Below are 27240 nucleotides of genomic sequence, written 5' to 3' on the forward strand. Positions count from 1 at the left end.
CCCTCTTTTTCACCCTCTTTTTAAGTTGTGAGAGAGAGAAGCAGAGAGAGGGAGAATGAGAGAAGAGAGAAAATCAGATCTGAAACCCCAAATTTGTCTTCCTCCTCTGATCTAGCTCCGATCATCCTCCGGCCATGTTCCGATCATTCTATCACCTTAAATCTCTGTAAGTTTTGATAGAAATAGTATTTTTCATTTTTCCCCTTTCAGATCTTCTTCTCCAATCGGATCTGAAGTTGTAGAGGAATTAGCATTCATTCAATTAAGAGGAAGAGATCTCATTTTCGCTGAAAGAGAGAGAGAGAGAGAGAGAGAGAGAGAGAGAGAGAGAGAGAGAGAGAGAGAGATTTTACTTTTTCCTTACCTCCGATCTTCTCCGGCAGATCTACTGGCCAGAACTTAAGCTCCGATCGGCACATTTTCTCTCTTTTTCTTTTTGAATTTGCTATAATGCTGATATTTCTCCTTCATCTTCTCATCTCTTTCAGAGATCTGGCTATTCTTACTGCAAATTTAGTCGATTCTCCATTCAATCGCACTCATCATTTCCAATACATCTTTAAATAAGTTTACCTTTAAGATCTGGTTTATTCTCAGAGATCAAATCCTTGTTTCTGATTTTAGTTTCATTTTCTTCTCCGATCAGATATGGGCTATGATCCGATCATTTTCCGCTATTTGTTCATTGTCATCGTTGCGGATTTGGCGTTAAAGCTTAGAGAAGAAACGGTAAATTGGATCGTGCCATGTTGGAATATCTAAAGAGAAAAGGTATTATTCTACTTTGATCTGAGTTTTTAATTCTTATGAAAATACTAGATTTGAATTTGTGATGAAATCGTTGTCATTTGAAGAAGAAATTTCCTTCAAATGATATGATCTTATGGCTATTATGTAGATCCTTTAGATGATGTGTTATTCACATGATGTTGTGGATGTTCTTTAAATTTATTTATTTTTCTCTCGTAGTCTCTCTTTTACGACTTTGGATTCCATTCCCATGCAATTATCTCAGAGGTTTCTCCAAAATATTGGATGAATGTGAAGTTTTTCAGAATTTATGTGTGAAAATAGTTTGTAGATTGATTATAGTTTTTTTTAGAGGATTATACAAGGTTTTTGTTTCTCTAAATCTGTTTGGATAATTATATATATATATATATATATATATATATATATATATATATGTTATATGTGCTGGATTTCATGAAGAAAAGAGGATCTGAATTGGATGAAAGCATAGTCCAAGACTGAAGAAGAATTACCTCTCCGTTGTCATTTTGATGTTCCTGTATGGACAGATTGAAATTGGTTAATATTTCTCTTCTTAGTATCCAAATTAGTAATTGATTTGCCTTGATAATTGAACTGAAGGTTCAGTAGGCTATTTTCCAATTTCCATTGAGAATCCAAAGTTGTAAATAAGCATATCCAGTAGTTACGACATCCCTACAGAAAAAGGAAAGAATTATGCCCTGTAGGTGTTTGTGGAAATGTCTACTTGAAGGCCAAACTCTAGTTGAATAATGCCATCTGTAAGGGGTGGCACATACTTTACAAGCAACTCAAAATTATGCATTGAAATTGTCAATTCATGACCCTTGGACCTGGAGGGAATATATTCATTTAAATTTCAAGTTAGAAGAAGTCATAATCACCCACAGTAACTAGAAGATAACCTCTAAAGCTGTCCTCTTGCTTGTTGGCTCAAAGCACAATTAGACATTGTTTGAACTGATTGTTTGTGCATAGTGATTGCTTAGTGAACTCGATATCTAGATAGGTTCAAGCCATAACACAAGGGTGCCTGGAGAAGGTCCGGTCACTTAGTTCAATGTGTGACAATTAGAAAACCCAATTTTCTCATGACAATGCTATATCAAAATGGTATCAGAGCAAGCCTACGAGGCTTTTTAACCCTGTGGATCCGGGAAGCTTATTTGCAGGTTGCTTTGAGCAGGTTTTAGAGGAGATTATTTTCAACTTGTGGATGCTTGTATGATTGCCATTGGCTGCTAGTATTGAGTGTGTCAATGTTTGAGGGCCATGGTATTTGGCTTTGACTCCGGCATGAGACGGTATTGAGCATTACATTTCAGCTTGAGTTGTTATTGTTGGCTACTTGAGTTGCCTTTAGGATAGAGATCACATCACTACTTGCAACTGTTTGTTTTGGGTTGATATTGTGATTAGTTGCTAGTACCTTGTGTGGCAATTTTTACGGACATTTGTTTCAGCTTGTGAGATTTGTGTATACTTTGTATAAGTGAATGTGATATCCTACAATGTGTAGCTGCTGTTTTGTAGCTGATGCATCCTATGAATTAGATAGAAATGGTTCAAATTGTATAACACTTGGCTATTTGGAATATGTCGATTTTCTTTTGAATATTAAAAGATCGGGTGAGCTTGAAGCATCATCTTATTAGCATATCATAACACAGAATATATTGATGTTAATTCCAAGAGCTTAGTGGTGTTATTGTCATTTCCCCAATTAGCCCGTTCAAGTTTTGATCGTGGTATAACCTCAACAAAGTAGGGTGGTATGATGATGAGATTTGGTCCTTGAGTTCAGCCCCCTGTGTTAGCACATTTCAGCCTTTCTCTTTAAGCATAGTTCAGCCCTGTTTTATCACATTTCATCCCTTGTTTTCAGCACAGGTTTAGCTCATTTTCTGCACAGATGCTGTCCATGTTGCTGCCCCAGGTTTGCACCCAATCTTGCCCCTGTTTTAGCATAGATGCTGTCCATGTTGCTGCCCCAAGTTGGCTCCCAATCTTGCCCTTGTTTTAGCATAGATGCTGTCCATGTTGCTGCCCCAGGTTTGCACCCAATCTTGCCCCTGTTTTAGCATAGATGATGTCTATGTTGCTGCCTCAGATTTGCACCCAATCCTGCCCTTTGCTTTAGCATAGATTCTGTCCGTGTCGCTGCCATGTTTAACATTTAAATTCAGCCCCTGAATCTAGCCCAGATCTTCCACAGTGCAGTCCATGAATTAGCCCTCGTTAGCTCAATATTCCGCTCATATTTCTTTTAGCTCTGATTTAGATTTGAATTTTGTAAATGGATTTCATGGGTTATGAAAATTATGTTTGTGTCTGTGTGCAATTGATTACAAGGTAGCGGCATGTGCGTGTGTGTGTAGGAGTGTGTGAACTCTATGGATAGCATTTTTAAGTGTTAGAAACTGGCGTGGGACAGAATCTGAAAAATTTCTAACTTCTGTGGGTGGATGCTCTGCAGTGATGAATTCTCAAAGCAGATATCATACTGTTGCTTAACTAGGGTAGTCCTCAAAAGGATGCGTTTAATCAAAGCAGAATAGTCTCTATAGCGCTGCCTTAGTAATCTACTGGCGGAATTATCATTTCTTGAAAGTTGTACAAGCTGAGCTTGTATCCTCTTTTGAAATAGTTGCTGGGAATTTCTACTCGTGCTATGCTATGAGGATGGCATCCGTTTTGAGAGTTCCTTGGTAGAGCTCTCCTTCACACGTGGATGATCCAGAGGGTGGTAGGGACTCGTTCCCTCACCGTCGTTCCCGAATCGGGGTCCACAGGTATGTCTTACTAGGTCCGCGAGGTCCGGTTCCATAACTGTCAATGAAGCCTTAAGGTGCTTGGAGGTGAAGTCATAAGCTTCATCAAGTATATCCTCGCCATCTATTCTGAGGTGTGAAGCTTCATATAAACCCATCATTCCCCTTATGTCTTTACCTACGTATTGGCCAAATGTCCCCTCCTCGTCTTTGAAGTTCTTAAACACATCTGTTCCATGCAGAGTAGTCAGTAGGAGATCTAGTTGAGACTAATTGGTATGATGAATGATCAAATTACGAAGATGCAAATGTTCAAATTAGGAAACATAGGGACAAATGTAATGAGGTAAAAAAAACAAAAATTAGGCAAGGCAAGCCTATTAAGGCTTTATTTTAAAGAATTTTATTTCCCCACTATTGCAAGTGGCCACATGAAAATAAAGTCCAACACCGAACTAGTATGCCCCCACTTAGTTGGAACTGAAAGGGACAAGGAAGAATACAAATCCAAAATCCTAGAGTCCTAGACGCTACTAAGAGATTGTTTTTAAATGAGACACTAAAGCCTTCTTTTATAGGAAGTAAAAGGATATGGCTCTAAGCTCTCCTTGGTGCAACGACTGAACGATGTTGAAATCCAATTTTGCTAGTTCTTGTAAGTGAAAACAGAGCAGAATATTAAATCTTTTGATCATCAAACATGGAAGAGGAAGAGTAATGGTGGCCTTACTAGGTAAGTGTTAGATGGTGTAAAGGCCAAACTGTTGTCATGGGTGGAGCTTTGATGATGAGCAATGCACATGTACTCGTATCGAGAGAGAGAGAGAGAGAGAGAGAGGTGAATCTTCAAGTAGTTATGAGGACAGATCCTTGGGCTAATAGATAAGATCGCTACTTCTATATTTTTTTAACTAATGGTCATAAACCTAAGAAATAATCTTAAAGAATGTGCAAAGAATATCCCCAAAAGAAGGAAAAAAATTGTACCATAACGACACCCTATTGTTTGAGGTTCTATTCCTAACATCATATTCTGCTTGACTTTACTAATGCCCATCAAATACATGGCATAAAAGATTATAACATTTTTTTTTTTTTGAAGAAAGCAACAGAATATATATTTATATATATGAATAAGCAGAACCGAGATGGTCCTGTCGGAACAATGAGCAAATAAAATAGCAAGACAATGACTCAAGGGGGGAGATAGTCAAAACACTCCAATTCGGCCCGGGAAACACCACTCTTAGCCAGAGAGTCGGCTGCCACATTGGCCGATCTCCGGACATGCTGAAAGACCATGGAGTAGCCCTTTCCTCTATCCTCTATCTCCTCAAAGAAGTGCACAAATCTCCAAGGGGGAGAAGCGTCTCCCGAAAGCCAGCTAATAACATTTACGGAATCGCCTTCGACAATCAGACTGTCGCACTCCAAGCGAGGCATGGAAAGAATCCCACTGTGAATGGCTCGAACCTCCGCCTCAGACGAGTCGGCATATCCAAGAGGCCCCGAATAGGCCCAAATGACTTCCCCTTTATGGTTCCGACATAACCCCCCCCACTCCAGCCGCTCCTGGGTTACCGATAGAGGAACCGTCAAAATTGAGCTTCAGAGACCCCGGTGGCGGGGGGGACCATGAGGGTCGAGATTTCACTTTGTTAACCGATTCCATGCATATGGTTGACCACCCTTCCCAAAGGGCATACGCAGAAACAAACCGAAAAAGAGGAAGTGAACGGGCCCAGGAGATGACCGCTGCTACCACCTGTATATAAATCCAATATGGGGACCTGACCTTCCCTTCAAAGACCCGCGCATTCCGCTCTTTCCACAAGAACCACCAGGAGGCTAAGAGACACATCTTCCACAAAATTCTACCTTTCCTCTTCCACGGAGCCCAGTCCCAACTCCTAATAAATTCGGCCATAGAATTGGAAGCAACCCAACTGACTCCAAATCTAGAAAAGAGATGACCCCAAATATATGAAGCAACCTGGCAATGTATAAATAGGTGGTCGATGGATTCCCCGGCGGATAGACATAGGGGGCAGTGATCCACCAGCCACATTCCTCTCTTCCGTAAGAAATCTATCGTCTGAATTCGTCCCCAGCTAACCGACCACCCAAAGAAAGCAACTCTTGGAGGGCATGCAAGGCGCCAAACCGCGGAGGACGCGTGCTCCACTAGAGTGGGGATCAGATGGAGATAAAAAGATTTAACAGAGAAAATCCCCGACGGATTCCAAATCCAAATACGACGATCTTTTATTGAATGTTATAAAAGATTATAACATTCAATACCAATTAGTCAACAAGATGGATTACCTACAATATGATTTGTTAAATTATAAAATCAATGGCATGAATCCATCTCTACCACAAGCTTATCATGAACGACTCATAGAATCAACAAGGGAAACTTATCAGATTATGATATTAATGAAATCATTTATTTCAAATACCTACGCAGTACAGACCATGAATGGAATGAATAAAGAGAAGAGATTCTCAAATAATCTAAAAAAAACATAAGGTCATTCATTCTAAAGTCTAAACTACTGCATGCCCAATATCTGTATGATCAAATAAGATAGTATTATTTATTTCCAACTGTGTGGAATTGATTAGAAAGAAGAATTAATTAATTTCACACTCAAAGATGCATACGTGAGCATTTGATAGACACCAGTAAATGAAGGATTACGAAAAATAACATCCAACAGCTTATTCAACTATCTCTTTGTTTTTTAAAAACAATCAGCCAAGAAGAACAAATGTCTTAAGAAGAGGGATAACAAGTTGAATCCTTTTTTTTAGACAAACACCTAATAGCTTTGAAAAGAAAGAAGCACTTTATTAACTCTTGAACGAACCACCATATTGACAAAAAATCCAAAAGAATCTCAACTTGCAGCTGACTTTCTGGGCCAAGGACACTAAACAGGAAGAACTCTCTTCTTTTTTTTAAAAATGAATTCCACATAACAAAAAAAAAAAAAAAAACTAATGCCTACTTCTCAAAATGGGAGTTCAGACAAAAAATATATAAGTGTCCTTGAAACCAAATTCCAAGACCATTTAAACCATGAAATGAAAGCTTTCAGATTATTTATTAAGGGTCATGATTTCTATGTACAATTTTTTAAGTGATAATCTCAACTCAAATGTTCATAAAATAAATAATTTTTTAAGTGCCTAAATGCAATGGGAAATGCTCTCAGTTGGATAATAAAAATCTTCTTTTATATGTAAACGAGATAAAAGGCTACTGTTGTCTATAAAAACCTTATTCATATGGAAAGAAGAAAATCAATTTCTGAAGATATTAAGCCCAGCATCACATTATTAATCCTACGATATCATATTATCCTCCACTGTTGGAAATACCCTATAAGCCTATAAATTGACTTTGAACTTGTTCATGCTACTATTGTCATAATGACATTACATAATAAAAAATCATCTCCATGGACATGATGAGGCAAACTTAAACCTGTAAATTCCATTCAAAACCTTTGGACTGGCTTCTTATTGTACTCATGAAATTGCATGTTAAGACCCTTAATTCATATGGTTCCAATGACTTTGACCTAATACCCAAAACGACGACGACGTAACTTTGAATTCTATGCCCAGCATTGCATCAACCAAGAATCAAATAGAATGTTGAACATTAATATTATTTTATTTGGCAATTCAAAGTGTTCACAGATTTTAGCACTAACAGCATGATACTAATGTTGCACAGCCCATTTTCTTAGAGATAGAGGAAACGTTGGCATTTCGTACAGTAGGGATATATTTATTGGATATTGCAAGCCCATGAAGAAATTAAGCACTAACAAACACATAGCAGGATAACTTATCAACACTTCGGTAACAATGAAACACATTGAAATGTCTCAGGTACAAAGAGGACCATCCGTGTGATGCACGACTTGCAAGTTATTCAAGATTAAAAAGAGAATGAAAGACGAAAGTTGATTAAAAAACAGTACAGATGAGTGGAGGGATGCTATGAGTTTAACACTCGTAGACTTTGGTAGGGTCATGTTACATGTAAAAGGAAGATAAAGAGCAAAACAGATTTCTACCATTCCAATAGGTTAAATTGATAATGGAGAAAACAAATGGCTGGTTGCTCATTCTCATTCTTAATATATATGTTCCTTTCTTTCTATATAATGCTAATGCGAACTTTGTGGCATTGACTAAGATGCAAGTCTTTTTGAAAATTTTGCCAGAATTCTAGTTTCTAAACAACGGGGCAATAAACCCAAAGTTGACTCAACTTCTTTTAGATCCCCATGAATTGTTTCCAGTTTGGATATAACTCTTTTAGACACCCATGAATTGTTTCCTGTTTAATCATCTCTTCGGTCTCTTGTTCTTGAAATTCAAACAACCTTCTTGGGTCATTCCATAGGTATAGCTTAACATGCTCCTTGCTGTCAAGGGAGGTGAAGATATCCAATAGATTGGTCCTCTAGCACTCCCAAATCTTAAAATTGTAGCTATCCGAAAATTCACTTACAGTCTCAAGATCAAGCACCAAACAAGAGTTCAGGAGAATATAACAAAAAATTTCCACTCAATTATCAAATTATCTCTGCACTAGACTTTCGATGATTTAAGTTAAACTAAAATAGGCCGCAACCATTACAATCTAGTACAAAAACTATCAACTAAAAGAAAGTTGAATGCCTGTAAAAGGAAACTCACTAGAAACAACGGAAAGATCCTTCAACAAATTAATTCACATTTTCTTCTTTTCAATTAATATCCAAGGGTGAGGAAGTTTCTAATATGGAGACCCTATTGATTGACCAAGCTTAATTTAAAAGAGAACATGAAACCCTAAAAAACCAAAGGATTAACTCAGCTAGTTACTCCATGTTATTAACTGACTGGGAAATTTTATTTTAGTTTCTAAAATATGAATTCAACTTTCAAATGACTAAACCAAAATTAAAGCTGGTTGGACACCCTACATTAGAATGTTATAAAACTCCCAGGCAGAACCCAACACTAACCCTTGGATGTTTTTTCCTCACTGCATTTATTCACTCAATGAGAAGGAAAAATTCAGAGAGAAAATGGCAAGCAAATGTAGCACTAATGTCTAACAGCCTTGACTAGATGACATCATTAGTATCTGAATATTAAATGATGAGCTGATTTTATTCTCATAAAAGGTAGCTTCCCATGACATTACAATAGCATTTGCCACATTGACTTTGCCCAAAAGACACTTAAAGCAATTGGATTTGCTCCTAAAAAATGACATCAATTCCATTCATGAACAAACAGATGAGCAGAATAACAGTCATTTGGGAATCTCATGGGAAAAGATAGTGGCAGGCAAGGCATTTGAAACTTCACCTTTGATAGTGCTGTTTTACAAGGAAAAGCTGGTTAGAATATACAAAGAGATAGACTGTGATACTTTGTCTAATGTCAATGAAATGTCAATAGATACTAATAATTAAAACATCTTATGATGAATAAAAAATTCAACACACCTCCCAGGCTCCCACCCGCCCCAATAATGGAATCAATTTTCATGAAAAATTCCCACCAATTCTATGGAAATTGCAACAAATTATGGGAAATCTGGGATGAACCTTCTGTATTGCTAATTGATAAAAATCCCCATCAATATCTTATGAACCTTCTGTATTGCTAAATGATAAAAATCCAACAATCTCACTGATATTGGAAAATCTTAAAAGAAGATTAACTTAACCCCATCGAAACCCTAGGTTAGATCTCAATTGAAAGCCCAAGCCATACCCAAATCGCCACCGGAATCACAACCTTAACCCAACCGAAACCCTAACCCAAACTCAAAGCCTACCCAAATCCCCACCGAAACCCTAACCCAAACTCAAAGCCAACCCAAATCCCCACCGAAACCCTAACCCAAACTCAAAGCCAGCCCAAATCCCCACCGAACAAAGCTGAAGAGAAAACTCAAAACCAAAAAAACCCAAACCAAAGTAAATCAAAGAAGAGAGAGAATGATTGACACCAAAAAGATGATGTTTACCTTGAAAGTGTTTTGCTTCAACTTCAACTCGATCAAGATCACAGATTCAAGTCTAATCCTCCATTAAAGTTGCAGAGAAAGCTTCCTTTCCGATCACTTCTAGCCACGAGAAAAACCCTATTTTTGAGAGGCGAAAAACCCTATTTTTGAGAGGCTTTGAGCGTCAGCAAACAACGAAATAAGGGTGGAAAAGAAGCCTAAAACCCTAATCGAGAGGGCTTTGAGCGTGAAGGCGAGAAAACAACTCTAATTTTGAAAAAAAACAACTCTAATTTCGACTAACCCTAATAGAGGGAAAATGAAAAATCTGGAATATGAGGGGACTTTCGCGCAGGAGAGAAAAGGGAAACCTAGCGCGACTTTTTTATTTCTACTCACCGACGTTTTAGAAAAGATGCCGCTGGTTCTCATATTCAGCGACACACATGAACGTCGGTTAATATAAACGCCTTTATCAAATTAATTAGCGATGTTTTATTTATAAAACGTCGGTCAATATTCACTTTTAGTGACTTTCCTAAAACGTCGGTAAATAAATAACCCTTTCACCGTCATTCTATTTATTAGCGTTGGTGCATATATAATATTAGGGTCATTTTTTGCGAACGTCGGTAACAGAACATCGGTAAAAGCTACTTTTCTTGTAGTGATTGCAGTCTCTGCTAGGGGATGTTCATATGATCCATAACCATGTATCTTGCTATGATTCAAGCAATGTGAAACTGTTCATGTTCAATATTTAGTAACTGCATTTTATCAGTATCTTGCTTTGATTTCTTCTTTTCAGGGTTATATTTCTCTATATAATACTTTTAGATTCTCCTTGCTCCTTAGTCTAAATGTGAATGCATTCGTGTTTAAATGCTTTTGCAATTTGAATAGTTTCCATTCATGTTTTAATTTCTCAAATGGAACTCCATTTACAAATTGCATTTTGTAGAATCCAGTTTGTCTTTCTTTTCTTGTTTCTCCAAATTCTTCGAGCTCATTATGGGGAGATTTCAAAATTAATCTAAATACATTACTTTTTAAAATTTTCATTACAGTTCCTCCCCACTTCTTCAAAAAAGAAGTAAATACATTTATGTTCAAAATGCTTTTAATTTCTCAGATAGAACTGCATTTACAAAATGCACTTTAGAGAGTCTAATTTGTCTTCCTCTTTTTTAGTTTCTTCGAAGACTTCGAGGCCATTGCTAAGCAAAAGCTACCAAAGCCACTGCATATGAAAAAAATATCTAGAGACGAATGCGGCTAAAGAAGCAAAGAACGCAGGTTGTTAGTCTTTTTTACATCCTTTTTATGTCATTATGCATATCCTTTTTTATTTTTTAGATTTCATTGTTCCGTCCACACCTGTGTGTATGATCAAAAAATTCACTGTGAATACCTATCTCAGGAAATAATAACGTCATTGACTGGACGTATAGCAACCATCATATTTGTCAACTGATATCAAAATTCATTTATTAATTTCATTCACCGATTGTTGTTGGTCGATTCAGTTAACACCCAAGGTTTGACATTGCTATTGACTTCTGCAATCCAAAGTGTTTACCAGTTTGCCAATCTTCACGAAGAAGATATGTTGACAGATTCTCCAGTAAATCATTACTCTTGATTTTCTGCCAATTGAAGTTTCACATGGAGGTCATATACCTATTTTTACATAGTCTAGGGGTTGTTTTTTGTGTTTTCACCATTCAAAATATTTTGATCAATTACTATGTGTGTAGCTAATATAGCAACCCCCCCTGGCATTGAGTGATTCTTCATTTCTAGTTGAGTAATTCCTAAAATCCTATCTAACATCAAATGATTCCAGTACAAACTGTCGAACGATTCGATATAACTTTCCTACTATTCTCTCATTTTCTCTTCTGCTATATATATGAGGAATATGATTGTGAGCTTCAACCTCATATAGCTTATATGAGCTTGAGGGCCAAAACACATGGGTCCCACATTTTTTGTGGTGATCCAAACCATTCATTTGCAAGGCCCCATCATAGATAGGGTGTACCAAAAATCAGCTCCATTGGATCATCCTAACCCTTCCAAAAGCGGAGGGCAAAAATGGGCAGATTTGTGGCAAACGGTGTCTGTCCATTTTGCCCTCCACTTTTGGATGGGTTAGGATGATCCTATGGAGCTGATTTTTTGTACACACCCTATCTATGAATGCTTTGGATCATCCTAACAATGTGGGCCCACATGTGTTTGGGCCCTCAAGCTCATATAAGCTATATGAGCTTCAAGCTCACAATCATTATCCTCTATATATATATATATATATATATATATATATATATATATATATATATGAGAGAACATTTCCTATACACTTGTGTAGGTAAGTTACCTACACACTACCTTAAAATACAGTGGGGGCCCACATTGTTTGGGTGATCCAAACCATTCATTGGAATGGTCCTCACATAGATAGGGTGTCCACAAAAAATCAGATCCATAGGATCATCCTAACCATTCAAACTATGGAGGCAAAAAATGAACTAATTTGTGAAGGTTTAAGGTAGTGTGTATGTGTAGGTAACTTACCTACACAAGTGTGTAGAAAATGTTCTCTCATATATATATATGAGAAAACTATAAGCGCATCATTTTTTTAGTTCTCTTAAGTTGTTATAACGCCTCCCATTCGTTTAAATGTTTGGGTCCCGCTAAAGAGCACCAATGGGAAGCGTTATAACAACTTAAGCGCACCAAAAAAATGGTGCGCCAACGCCTCTCTCTCTCTCTCTCTATATATATATATATATATATATATATATATATATATATATGAGGAAAATGATTGTGAGCTTGAAGCTCATATAGCATATATGAGCTTGAAGCTCATATAGCATATATGAGCTTGAGGGCCCAAACACATGTGGGCCCACATTGTTAGAATGATCCAAAGCATTCATTTGAAAGGCCCTTACATAGATAGGGTGTGTACAAAAAATCAGCTCCATAGGATCATCCTAACCCATCCAAAAGTGGAGGGCAAAATGGACAGACACCATTTGCCACAAAACTGCCCATTTTTGCCCTCCGCTTTTGGAGGGGTTAGGATGATCCAAAGCATTCATTTGAAAGGCCCTTACAAAGATAGGGTGTGTACAAAAAATCAGCTCCATAGGATCATCCTAACCCATCCAAAAGTGGAGGGCAAAATGGACAGACACCGTTTGCCACAAATCTGCCCATTTTTGCCCTCTGCTTTTGGAGGGGTTAGGATGATCCAATGGAGCTGATTTTTGGTACACACCCTATCTATGATGGGGCCTTGCAAATGAATGGTTTGGATCACCACAAAAAATGTGGGACCCATGTGTTTGGGCCCTCAAGCTCATATAAGCTATATGAGCTTCAAGCTCACAATCATTTTATGTGATCCAAAGCATTTATTTGAAAGGTCCTTACATAGATAGGGTGTGTATAAAAAATCAGCTCCATAGGATCATCCTAACCCATCCAAAAGTGGAGGGCAAAATGGATAGACACCGTTTGCCACAAATCTGCCAATTTTTGCCCTCCGCTTTTGGAGGGGTTAGGATGATCCAAAGCATTCATTTGAAAGGCCCTTACATAGATAGGGTGTGTACAAAAAATTAGCTCCATAGGATCATCCTAACCCATCCAAAAGTGGAGGGCAAAATGGACAGACACCGTTTGCCACAAATCTGCCCATTTTTGCTCTCCGCTTTTGGAGGGGTTAGGATGATCCAATGGAGCTGATTTTTGGTACACACCCTATCTATGATGGGGCCTTGCAAATGAATGGTTTGGATCACCACAAAAAATGTGTGACCCATGTGTTTGGGCCCTCAAGCTCATATAAGCTATATGAGCTTCAAGCTCACAATCATTTTCCTCATATATATATATATATATATATATATAGAGAGAGAGAGAGAGAGAGAGTCAACATAATTAAGAAATAAAACCAATTTTAAAACAGATCTAGCTCATTTTAATGTGTTCCCAGTTTTGTGCTACTTTTGGGGCTGAACATATGATTTTGCCTAACCAAGCAACATTTTAGAAGTAGATATTTGACCCATTAATTTTGATACTAATAACAATTTATAAAGATTTACGGTGATATTGGGTGCAAGGAAACATACTTCAAACAGTAAAACTGAATTGCATTTCACTGGGCTTTTATTCAACTTGTATTGGGGCCTCAAAAGACCTGGAATCCGAGCATTTCCAAATTGGAGATGAGAAGATGCATACACCCTCGTTATTCCATAAAATCAACAATTTACTGTTTGCATGTACAATATAAACTGCATAAACTGGGTTCTTTATAAGCACGTATTGTATGAAAAAACAAAAACAAATTAACAATCTTTCATTTCAGCAAATGATATTGGCAGAGATAATTGCAGTAACTCATTTCGTTTCATTATTTAAACAGCGGTAAAAAAATTATTATAGTTATAAAAAAAAGAAGCCTTAAAGCCAATAAAAAATGTGCAATTATTAAAACATGGTAGTGCCAATATCATTAGCCCCTTTTTATAAAAAGTAATCCAAAAAAGGCAAGTAATCCAAAAAGGCTCATCTTCACTCTAAAATCACGAATCACAATTCTCACCCTTCTCTTTTATTGTCGGCTTAGATTTTGACCCGTAGCCCTTCTCTTTTATTGTGGGCTCTGATTTTGACATGTGTCGCTCCTTCTCTTTTATTGTGGGCTCTGATTTTGACATGTATCGCCCCTTCTCTTTTATTGTCAGCTCTAATTTTGCCAAGCGGCAATGAAGGCTCAAAAGACCGCTTGTATGGCTACTATGTGTGGCAATCCCTTCTTAGCTAGTGGAGATAGTATTGCACCTTACTCTATTCTCCTTCTCTTTTATTGTCGGCTCTGATTTTGACAAGCGGCAAAGATTCAACTGAACTTGATCTCACATTACGCATTTAACTGAGACTCTGAAGCTTGAACCCTCGTCAATTCCTGCAAGTCCACAAAATTCAACATCTCCATAAGTCTCCACGGTTTTACGTTAGATTTAAGAAAGGCGGTAAAAAATGATTCTCCACATGCTCGGGCTTTTTGCTTGATCAAACTAAGATTTCACGCTTTAATGCTCAAGTACCCCTCTTAGGTTACTTTTGTATCCAATATGCAATATGTGAACCTACCGAAAAGATGCCAAAAAGAAATGATTGAATCTTTTCTTATATATTGAAAATATCAATTGTGCTCGAGTCACCTAGCATAGCCCAACAAATCGAAACGTGCACTATGCATATGATGCTCAGTGTGTTCCAGAAGGCAAACTAGTCAAAAACAAAATAACAATCTATAGTTTCATGGGATTTGCTAGCATCCATCGCAAAAGGCATTTTGCAGATGGTCTGTTGCATCTTACAGCAGCCACCTAATGAATGAACACAAAATCTGTCAGATGCAGAGCCTGGATGGCTGCTGTCAGATGCAACAGACCATCCGTGAAATGCCTTCTGCAATGGCGCTAGCAAATCCCTAGTTTCATATATAGAAGACAGTACTCTCCATAGAATATTAGAAGGTTAAAGACTGCAAACAATATATAGTTTCATGGGATTTGCTAGGGACCATCGTAAGGGCATTTTGCAAACCGGTGGTTGCATGAGGGCAGCCACATCAGATGAATTAAAAGAATAAGACAAAATCTGTTGAACAATAAGACTATGTGGCTGCTCTTCTCCTGCAACAGCCAATCCGTGAAATGCCTTCTGCAAACGTCAGTAGCAAATCCCTAGCTTCATATGTCACAAAAACTTAACAAGGCTGAGTTTCCCGAATAGCAGACATTCTCACCTTTGGCTTGAATAAAAAAACAACACAATAATAGGGACAAAGAAACTACCCTTTTCCTTTTCAAGATTTTGAATACAAAAAATCGTACTGCCTTTCCTCTATCTGATCTCTCACCACCAACCACAACAATAAGAAAAAGGGCAGCGCATTTTGTTTATTGCGCCAAAAAGAAACAATTATAAGAAACAACAACAGTTCTCTTCTCTACTGTCAGTGTATTGTTTGAGGTTATTAGAAGGAAGAAAGTCGGGACGTAACTTGTAAGTTCAAAATGATTAGAAAAGCAAGTTTGAGTTTTTAACATAAGGGTAATATTTTCATTTCAAAAATAAGAGCAAAGATACTTTACAAAAGTTGACTCTAAGGACGCTGTGGAAATTACTTTTCAAAATCGGAAAACAGTTTTGCACTCGAGCAGAAAGCTTATCTGCGCTAAAGTGCAGAAAACTGGGGTGGGCCCACATTTTGGGGGGGGGAATCAAAGCATTCATATGATGGGCCCTGTCATAGATATGGTGTGTACCAAAAATCAGCTCTATTGGATCATCCTAGGGTGTCCATTTGTGGAGGGAAGAATGGACAAATATTGTTTGTCCACAAATCTGCCCATTTTTTCCCTCCACAAATGGACGGGTTAGGATGATCCAATGGAGGTGATTTTTTGTAGACACCCTATCTATCATAGGGCCCATCAAATGAATGCTTTGCGCCCCCCTCCCCCCCAAAAAAAAATGTGGGTCCACCCTGTTTCTGCACTCGAGCAGAGATATGCACTCAAGCGCAGAAACAGTAAGACCTTTCAAAACACTGACTTCATAAACAATATGCTCCTTTAGTCTCTCTTTGAAAGAAAATACAAAATAGGAACTTTTGGACCAAAATCCTTAAATCACAAGGGGGTCATAGTTATTTCATAACAAATACGCAAATTTTTATGCTTGGCATTAGGCAGTAACAAACATTGTGTAAATTTTTTAGTGGAAGTACAATAGTGTTATTTTGGTTTTGGATACTCGACATTTTGACACAGTCATCAGAATAGACTTGGACTCAAACATCAAGGATAATTAGAGGAATTCTCTAATTAAGATCACATCTGATTAGGACCTGAGTGGATCCCCATAAATGTGTGCCTAAAACAAACTCCTAAAGATCCCCTTTACTTTGCCTTTTCAACTATCATCTGACAATAATCGAAGTGTTGCTTAGGCTGCACATGGTTTTAAAATGGGAACGAAATACAAAACAGGGTTTTAGAGTTGCCATATTTCAAAACCCTACCTTGAAAAAAGTTAGAAAATACTATAGCTTGGAGAGAAGTTTCATACCATAAGAGTGAACTGATTGTAACACTTGAATGCTCAGCTATAAAGCGAGATAACATTTTCCAGTTTCATCTCTAGATTTTGATGAGAATCAGGCAACGACGTCTTGCTTCTCTTTTCTTGACTAGACTTTATCTCTAATCTCGAGCCTCGAGCGACTGAAAGGATTTCCTACACATGTGGTGGCCACCAAATTAATTGCCTTGTTAAACTAGAAATATAAAAAGAGGTTTTATTTTAAAATAAAAATAAATGATTGTGATGCAAAAGTTGAAAATGATTGTTGGAATTGTTGGAAAATGATTCAACTAATTGAAAGTAATGGAAATCTTTATTGAATGGAATGTGGATGTTAATTTTCTTAGATTTCTTGAATTGGCTCTCGAGTTGGTTTAGGAAAAACTAGAAGGTTAAGGTAGTTTCAAGAAGATTGTTTTGGGTATCAAAGAGTAATTTGTGTAGTCGTATTTGGGTGGTGAAGAAAATCAAGAAAGGTGAGAGGTTAAAGAAAGGGAAAGGTGGGTTACAAAGGTGGTGGATGTAATTCTTAAATCAAGAACAGGTTAACAAGAAATCAAGATTTTTGGATGTTTCAAGAAACTAGTGGGATTTGCATCGTCTTCAATGAAGTAAAAGATGGTGGTGAGAAACTAGGCATAATCGGCTGAGATTAGAACAAACCTTGTAGAAAGTGGTGTGAAGATTGATGCTTACGACCATAAACACGTAAAAAGAGACCTCCCATCTCTCTCTCCCCCTCTCTGTTAATCATCTACTCCCATTGAAAACCTAAGTGCTTAACCGTATGATTTGTGGACACGGACACAAGTGTTGCATGTCGACACTGACACGGAGTGTCAGACACACAACAAACCCCCAAAATTTAGAAACGGGCACATGGGGAAAATAGAAAGTATATATAATCATGACTTGTCAATACGGATTCGTGTGTCAGGTTTTGACACGGATACGAGTTGTCTGATATGGCAACATTAAAAAATCTAGAAATGGTGACATGTACATATGCATAAAACTATTGATTACTATCATAATTTATAACAATATAAATATGATATTCATTTAATAAACTAATAAATTTTAGCATTAATCAAATAACAATGCATTTATCAATGTAATCTAGTTCTCTTCCGTCTCCAATATACAACAAGAAAGGGAGGCGAATATGATACAATGAATATAGTATTAGAATAAGAATTTGTTTAGGGTTTTAGGTTTAGGGGAGGGATATAACAAATATTAGTCAAAAGAAGAGTTAATTTTAGTTTATTTTTAGAATGGTAAAAGAAAAAGAGTTAATTATAAATGATACCATTAAAAACAAAGAGTTAATTATAAATGAAGGTAAACACCAAATCCAATAATAAAATAGAATGTCACGCTAGAGACGGAACAAAAGCGTGTCCACATATGAGCACATTAAGAACACTCCTAACAGTGCATTTAAAAGTGTCCAAAGGAGTATCGACACTTGTGGGCACGTGTGTCATGTCGGTCACGGCAGGACACTTGAGTCAGCAATAAATTCAAAGTGTCGGCTAAATCATAGCCTTAACCCACCAATTCATTTTTATTCGAAAAAACACACCCTAAAATTTTCCATTTCTTATCTGTCAAAAAAGAATTAAAAAAAGAAGAAGAAGCAAAACACCTTCTCTTTTGGAAGGAGAAATAGAGATCTCTCTCTAGATGATCCATTCAAGAGAGAGAGAGAGAGAGAGAGAGAGAGAGAGATGTCTCTAGATTATAGACAGGAATAAAAAATCACAACAAAAGAAGAGTGCAACCCTATAGACAGGAATATAAAAAATAACAACAAAAGAAGCGTGCCAACCTAAAACTCAAACTTAAGCTTTTGAAGTTTGTCCAACCTTTTTCTCAGTGGCTTTACATCTTCTAAGATTTGGGTTTTTAGATCATTAGAAATGTTTTGCTCTTGTTGGGAGGGGGGAAAAAAAGTGGAATAGTACGATTTTGAAGGTGACAATTTGATAGCGTCAAAATGCCAAAAAGCATGGAAGGTAAGGTAAGGTAAGGTAAGGACGTCTCACAATAAATCCCAAAACTAATGTCAAGTAAAATTAGTGAGCCAATAAATCCTATAATTAGGGGAAAGATAAATTAGTAGAGAAAAGCGCAATTAGCAGTAACTGACTTTTTAGGAAAATAATTTAAAAATATATATATTCTTCCCAATAATTACTGCAATTAGTAATGGTAAGAGAAATTATTAGTAAAATAAATGGGAGAGGGACCTAAAAGTAGTATTAACCCAGCCACAGGAGAAATTTAAAAACACCACTAAGGGGTGAGATTTTCTCATACCTAACTGACCATTTATTCAACGAAGTTGAATTCATATACCGACTAATTAAATACTTCTACCGAATTTCAAGAGAAAAACTTTTCTTCGAAAAAATGAATGATACATGGAAAGTTAGCTGCTTAGTATATATTACAGATGTGCCCATACACCATAGATAGACAATTTGTGTCAACAACTTCAATTATTTAAGCATGTGTCAAAAAATATTTAAAAGTCAAAGCCCACGGAATAATTGCAAAGTAGAGTTTATTAAATGTAACATTACCATCTTATTGAGGAATTTACCTTTATTTTTTCCTATATCACCTGTTCCATTCACGGAGCAATTGCACCTATTCCATTAATAGAGCAATTGCACCTGCTTCATTTTCACTCTTGGCATACATGACTTTGCTGGCCTACAACCTTGTGTACCTGTTTGTTACAACAGCAAAAACATCACAATCTTATGAGCCTCATCATTTAAATTGTTCTAAAAACATTAATCTTCCAAAAATACTAAGTAGAACAAAAAAATCGACACAATACACAATGCGAGAGAGGGGTATGAAGAAGCAACGACAGAATAGATACTCCACATGCATCAATGAAAAAAGAATAGCCTAGTGAAAAGAGAAATTATATGATGCCCGACCGTCAAAATAAAGGGCGGATAGAGACAAACCCTCTCTCCCTTGATTTTTAATCCCAGGGAAAGCACCGTTTTTTTACTTTTCCTTGGTTCAAAAACCAATGCAGCAGGTTTTGTCTCCTTCTGCCCTTTACATTTTGAGGGTCGGGCATCATATAATTTCTCTAGTGAAAATAACAATCCAGATAAAATAGAAAATTATTATAGAGCACGACACGAGAGACGAGAGAGATAAATGATAAAAATAAAAAAAGAAAAGAAAAAAAGAATAGACCATATTGCATAGGTTACTGACCTAAACCAGAAAACGAAAGAAACTCATACAGAGGTATGTCGAGACAAGGATATCCTCTCTCTCTCTCTCTCACACACACACACACACACACACAAAAAAACGATAAATGGAGAAAGAAACATAGAGATGCATGCGGAAACAAAGAGAACCTCTCTGTCACACACACACAAACATAAACCACAAATCGAGAAAGTAACATAGAGATGTATGCGGAAACAAAGATAACCTTCCGCTTTCTCCTCCCTCTCTTATATCTGGTCTCTCTTACTATTTGAGACATAGGGTTTCGAATACAAAACAGGGTTTGCAAAGTTTCATAACATCCATATACACTGATTAGGGTTTTATACACACAGAGAGGAGAGAAAAGAGATATAACATGAAACCCCAATATAAAAAAACTGGATGAGAAACAGCGATAAGAAGAAAATGAGGAAATTAACAAACTACGAAGAGGGTTTTGCTAAACGAACCTGCTCGCCCTTTTTCTTCTCTTCTACACCTCTTCTTCCACATACCTACGAAACTAGGGTTTCCCATCCTTGGAAATCCAAAACCCTAATCGCCAAAAATGAACTCGTAGTTTGGTGTATAAATAGATGTTAGAAGTCGGTATGTTAATATATTTATCCCCATTTCTTCCCTGGTCCAGCCCCCTCTCTGTCACACATATCCATATATAATTGCTATTTTACACGACACGAGGGTGCCCGGTGATGAAAAAAGGGACGACTATAGGGTGTGAATGCGATTGAAAACTCAATGGACAATATTCTGTCATATCACTTGGATTCGAATGTATTCAAGGAATGACGAATATAGGCAATTTGTGGGTCCTACAAGGGGATATGCTAGCATATAGGAAAGATAAAGGGCTATACAAGTCAATGTTTAGAATTTCTTGTCAAAACCCTAAACGAGGCTTGATAGATCACCGGTCTAGGATAGTCTCTAATTTAGATGTTTTCAACAAATAACTTTTATACAATCCATGGTAAAAGGTAACTTTTGGGTCTAGTAGGATTTGGGGGCTTGTGTGTCTGGGTTGGGGGCGAGCATGTATGTGACATCAATACGGCTAATCTTGTAGGACATCATGAGCCAACCCACAAGGTCTTGGTCTCATGCATAGAATACGGGACCATAAAAATTAATGGTTTAGATTTTCTTAGCCGACTCCAGATGATGCTTGATGGGGCTTGATGGATCCAAAGCCTAGAATCACCCAAATGAGGTCATTTGAATATCGATCATTTATCCAAACTTGTAGTTTTTGTTTGAAACAAAAGTGGGGAGCAACACAAGGGCAACGCTATAAAGAATCATTCTTATAGCGGTAGGGGTCCCCGTTAAACCCCAGCTTACGCATAAAAAAAAAAGAATCATTCTTAAAAAAACAGTCACTCACCTTTTCTACCTCATGCACATGATCAGATCCATTCATCCGAACTGCAAGCACAAGTTCGGCCAAATGTTGTTGAGAAAAATTGATCAGGCTCATTACATTTCTTTTAGGAAGGTGTGTAAAAGTTTCATCTTTAAAAAAAAAACTAATGAGTTTTTATATGGTGCCCAAGCGTTAAGTTTAGTTTAGGCAGGCGGTACAACAGAAGTACCGACTATGTAGGACCCAAGGTAAGATAATTTTGTCCCATTGTTGCTGCTGGGATCTGACCTCAGTGCTCGGATGGATCCTGTCCTCTTGGTCTTGCTGAGGGAGAAGAGTGGTCAGTTCATCCTGTGTCCTGCACTCATAGAAAGTTATCAGGACTGCCCAGAGTCGGAACTCTAGGGAAACCCTTCGACACTCAACCCAAACGAAGAAACAGATGAAACCTGAGCAAAGAAAGAAGTTCTCGAAGTTGAGTCGTCGGTTTAGCGTACCTAGATGGTAGCATAGCCTTGAATTTGAAGTGGGGGTTTCCCTTTTATAGGTAGAGTTTCCAAGACTCACGGGCTGGTAACGGGATGACAGTATGGTGTCGGTATGGTCACCGTGACAACTCTAGGTTGGTTCAGAACTACAGGGTTAGGGAGTGCTAGATCTGCTGTAGCTTGGTTCCAAACTACAGGGTTAACCGTGGTACCTGGTTCTGTACCATGCTTGTTACAGAAGCCGTTGGCGTGGTGTTCCTCGGTCTTATACTCCTCGGGTTCCTTCCCAAGGGTGATTCGTCCTCCTGATCTTGCTCAACGGGGATGGCACAGGCATTAGAGACCCATGAAGTAACATTAATAGCCGGGATGACTAGCAAAGGAGGTATGCTACGAATAAGAACTTGGAGTATACCTGCTATATCAGTCACTTGCCGAGACAAATTCATGAACATCGTACGCCCTGCCAGCGACTGTGTGGTGGACACCGGAGATTCTTCCACCTGTGGAAGTTGGTTTTCCCTCGTCGGAGGAACTTAATTTGAATTGGAGCCAAGATTGACACAGCTCCTTCTGATGATGTTGCTTGGTTGAGGGTTTGCAGGATTCTTCATCCTAGAACTTGAAGAGTCCCATGGTTGGCGTCAATCTGATGATGTCGAAATCTGGTTCCACGATCAATGGCTGGTAGACCTCCAATTTGTAATGGATCTGGGCTCACAGAAACTCAGAGTTGTGACTCTAGGAGACCACTTCGATGCTCAAGTCAGAAATTGGCACAAACAGGATAAAACCAAGCAGTTGGAGAACTGAAGAGTAATTCTTGCTAGTGACTAGAAGATACATATCTTTGAGCATGGAGATCCCTTAATAGGAGTCTTTCCTTACTGAGCGATTTCCTTTGGAGATAAGCACCAAGTTTCCTCAAGGGAACTGGTTTCTATAATGGCCCCCTGATTTTATGCAGAAGTAGTTATTCTTCAAATGGACCTTCCCTTTATAACACTTTCTCTTTGGTGACGTTGCTATGTTAGAGAGACGGAGAATCTTTCTTGCCCTACGTTCTAAGGGGCAAGTTTGATTTCCTATTTAGACTCAATGTCAAGGTGGCAAACGGGCCGTGCTGTGCCCGTGGACCATTTCTACCTCCTTCACGTGGTCAAATCCATTTATCCAAACTGCAAGCATAAGTTCAGCCAATTAGGGCCCAATAACTATCTTTTAGGAAGGTGTGTAAAAGTGAGTTTTCTGTGTAGGATTTTTTAATAACTTTTTTAGTTTTATAATTACATGTAATCTGTCTACCCATGCCACCGTAGAGTGAGCACGCCCTATGCACTAACATGATTCATGCAGATAACGTATGGTTCTCTACTCATATTTTTGTGGGCCAAAATAATCTAACCTTGGGTCTACATAGAAAATGTTTGATCTCTATGAGTTAACGTACATGGTCTTAGCTCCATGCCACACAAATGCCCCATCCGAAATGTCAATACCTACATAAATTAATAGTTTAGGCCCTGTTCGTTTGAGATTATGCCAACCCATTGTGAGTCCAAAACCAATAATTGGACTCATATTATTGGTTTTGGACTCACAATCGGTTGGCATAATCTCAAACGGACATGGCATTAACGTTTCTTGGAGGGCCCCTGAGGATAACATATTGGTCAAGGTTCTAGCATTATCCAATCATTGTGTGAGTTTAGCTTTTTTGTTGTGGACACCTACATTGGTTCGATGGTCATTGAACCAGGCGAGGCCATCAGACCATCTGAAATGGCAGGGCTAATGGTTGTCCATCGTATCAATGAATCTGGTTATATACATGAGTCATATGCATCGGCCTAGAGCCACTCTTCCTTTTCCTTTTTTAATTTTTCAGCTGCATGCATTTAAATCGCATGATGTTATAGTTCCTCGTAGTATATAGATTTTCGTATATGGTATTTAATATTTATAGAAAAATTTACACTTTCAAGGTATTTAAACAATCTCTTTTAGTTATCTAAAGTATTTGAAACATATAGTATATTTAATTACATTAATTAAGGTAATTAAATAGTGCAGTGAAGGTAAAATCCTTCTAGGCTCAGGAATCCCCGAGAGAACGAAATCTATAGACATCATCCACAAATCCCTACATAGTTTTATGGCTGGGTAAAGTTTTAAGGGTCTCTAGGTATTTGGAAAAATCTGAATTCTAGACTCTAGTTGTTTGTTAGGTGCCAACATTTTATCGTCTATTTGCTTCAACATTCGGTTGTTTCACATACTGCCAAATAAGATCATCTACAAATACCTCATTTTGTTCACTCATGACCGGCAATTTCGTAGAAATCCAAAGGGAGTGTATAACAATAACGATAAGCTGTTCCCTCTTCAATATCCTAAGGCAATCTCATCAACTCATTTTAAAAATGTGCCTATTTAAAAATAGGGAAATGATTTCAACACCAACATGTTTTGATACAAGATGCTCATGTTTCTTGTCTTTTAGTATTTAAAGAGATGTAAAAGGGTTTTTACGGTTCCCCAGATGCACTTATGTGACAATTAAATGCTAAAAGAAAAGATACATGAGTGCATGTGTCAAAATATAGTTGTGCTGAAATCATTTCCCTAAAGATATAGTTCTAGGAATTTAGACAGAAAAATATTTTAGTCAAACCATGGTTGAAATTACTTATACACCATTTCAAAATAATCTAAATGTCCTTTTAAATGATGCAATATGCCTAGAAGCAATACAAAGCTTTTAAATACATTATTTCAAGGTATTTTCAACGAGCGGCAAGCTCTGTGAGGAGTTAGAAAATGGGAACGAGAGAAGAGGAGGGAAGATGGAAAAGAAGAGAGACAGTGAGGGAGACTTGATGTTAAGGGTGTATTTGTATACTATAAGGTTTATTTTTACAAAAGAACCCTTCGAAAAAATAGTTGATGTCAAAAATAATGATGGTACTTTTGCAAATCCGCATCATCTAATCGGATATGGAACTATCCAACGGATTTTATGGAGTTTTCTAAATCTAATCAAAAAACATTTGGGATCCTATGATGAGGATCATAATGTGACTACAAATGGCACTAATGTGCCACTGTCCGTCCAAGTTCGAATCATAGCATCCATTTGACTGTTTAGGTCCATTAACACCCCTATTGTTATCGGCAATCAACCTAATGAACAGCCAAGACTAGATCCAATTAATCATAGATCACAATGTAATCGAACAATACTTTTAGTGATCGATTTTATGGAAGTTTTCTACATTAAATTGTTTCTGTGCATCGTAAAACCATGCATAAAATATGCATAAATTTTCAATTAATTTTACTAATTCATAGTAGTGTATTGATGTGGAAGCGTTGATACCAATTGGCACAGGGTAGCATAGTAACAGAAGCTCTGATACCTAATGCACAATCTCGTGGCAGAAGTTTTAATTTCTTGAGAGAAAGAAAGGGAAATGGGAAAAAATAAGGAATAGGGAAGGAAAAGTTATGTGAGAAAAGGAAAAGGGATGGGGAAAGGGCTATAAAAGGAGAAAATGGGGTGAAACTAATGTAATTAAAGGGAAGATGTTGTGTAGGGAATCCTATGGGTAAACTAATAAGAAGGTTCTTAAAAGAATCAAGAAAAGTTGTTAGGAGGTTAAAGATATCAAGAATTGAATTCAGTTAATTAAAAATGCGAAGGAATTTGGATAGGTTTCAATTAACAAAGGTGTAAGTATTCTTGGGGTTGGTTTAACGTAAGGAGTGAGGTGGTTAATCAGTTAATCGGTTAAAGATGTGATGGAAGATGGTTTGGGGTTGGCTGAAGTTCTTAGTTGTTTAAACGGAATGTAGAATATGGAGGTTGGGAAGGTTTACTAGACCGTATAAAAGTGTCTTTCGGGTGGCAAAAGGATGACTAAGAATAGAAGTTTTGGGGAGAAGAGGGGTGGTTTAATTTTAATGGGGCTGAGATGGGATTTTCAAGGGTCGATTTCCTTTAGGTTTTGAACAAGCTCAAAGATAAGTGATTCGTGAACGTACATTTGAGAATGGTTGTTTTCGTTTCTTCCTTCTTCTTTTCAACACACTTCATATGTGCTACTATGGGATTTGATCCATGACCATAGGTTTTGTATGTTTCAAGTGATGAGTCAATTCCCCATTCACTACAAGAAAAATGAGTTTCACCGACGGTCGTGACCGTCGGTGTATATACCAAAAAATATCGGTATATGATGCACCGACAGTTTCATGGACTGTTGCCAATTCAACCGTGCCTAAAGGTGTTTACCGACGCTTTCTAACAAACGTCGGTGTATATATTTCTACCGACGTTTATTAACGTCGCAAATTGTTTTTTCCTAATGCCGGAAATGGCAACTACACCGACGGTTTATAAAGTGTCGGTGTAGATTAACCATTCACCAATGTTTTATTGACCATCGGTATAATTACCGACGGCCACGACCGTCGGTGATAGAACCATAAGGGTGGATTTATGGTTTGAATCTCCGACGATTTAGTAACCGTTGTTAATATTACCGATGGTCATAACCGTCGCTAAATGTGAGTCCGTCACTATACAGCGACGTTCACATGACCATCGGTGAATCTTGGTTTTTTTTTTTTTTTTTTAAATCACTTATTGTTTAATTCTCCCTAAATTTCGGTACATTTACACTACAACACATGTGTTAATCTGGTGTACACCTGTTTACATTTGAATACAAACAACCACATAAATATATCCACATCCACAACTTGTTTGGATACACAACCATTACATTATGCATAACCTATTGACAAGTACAAGTAACTACATCCACAAATTTTGTTAATAGAACCTGTATACACACCTATTAACTCCTTCTTTGAAGAGGATTAGTTCATCAAGTGTCCCATAAACATAAAAAATGTCATCAATTATGTAAACGAGCGATATGGGTTTTGTGAGGTCAACTCTGTACTTTGAGAATTGAGGGTGTGAGAGCATTGCCATGGGCCACAAGAACCATTTCACTGGTTGGTCTCTAACAAAACATAATTCCTTCGACAAACCCAGGTCTTTCCACCACTTGAATTTGGAAGGAGAAGTCATTAAGTTAGAAAGTCTGATATTAGTCTGAAGTAAAATTCAATTGGAAACAGAATTGCTTACTTTAGAATGGCTCTAAGCTCTCCTTGGTGCAACGACTGAACGATGTTGAAATCCAATTTTGCTAGTTCTTGTAAGACTCCTGTCCTCCCATTGTCTCCTTGGTAGTTTTTGAGGTAGTAGTTGGCATTGAACCTTGGCAATGTCATGTGAAAAGAATGCTCTAAGGTATTGTAGACACCCCATTTTGACCGGAC

General features: G+C 37.6%; 1 long non-coding RNA gene across 1 annotated transcript; it reads right to left on the reverse strand.

Annotated features, from left to right (window-relative positions):
* Positions 1-13907: 13907 nt before the first annotated feature.
* Positions 13908-20577, reverse strand: LOC143881055 (uncharacterized). The gene is made up of 4 exons (XR_013251843.1): positions 20484-20577; positions 19370-19498; positions 16744-16911; positions 13908-14566 (listed from the first exon to the last, which is right to left on the reverse strand). It is a non-coding gene; the product is annotated as an uncharacterized LOC143881055 (long non-coding RNA).
* Between the last annotated feature and the right edge of the window lie 6663 nt (positions 20578-27240).

This window comes from Tasmannia lanceolata, unplaced genomic scaffold, assembly GCF_043159265.1.
Source record: "Tasmannia lanceolata isolate RefF3 unplaced genomic scaffold, GAP_Taslan_0.1 ptg000007l, whole genome shotgun sequence".
NCBI classification, from domain to species: Eukaryota; Viridiplantae; Streptophyta; class Magnoliopsida; order Canellales; family Winteraceae; genus Tasmannia; species Tasmannia lanceolata.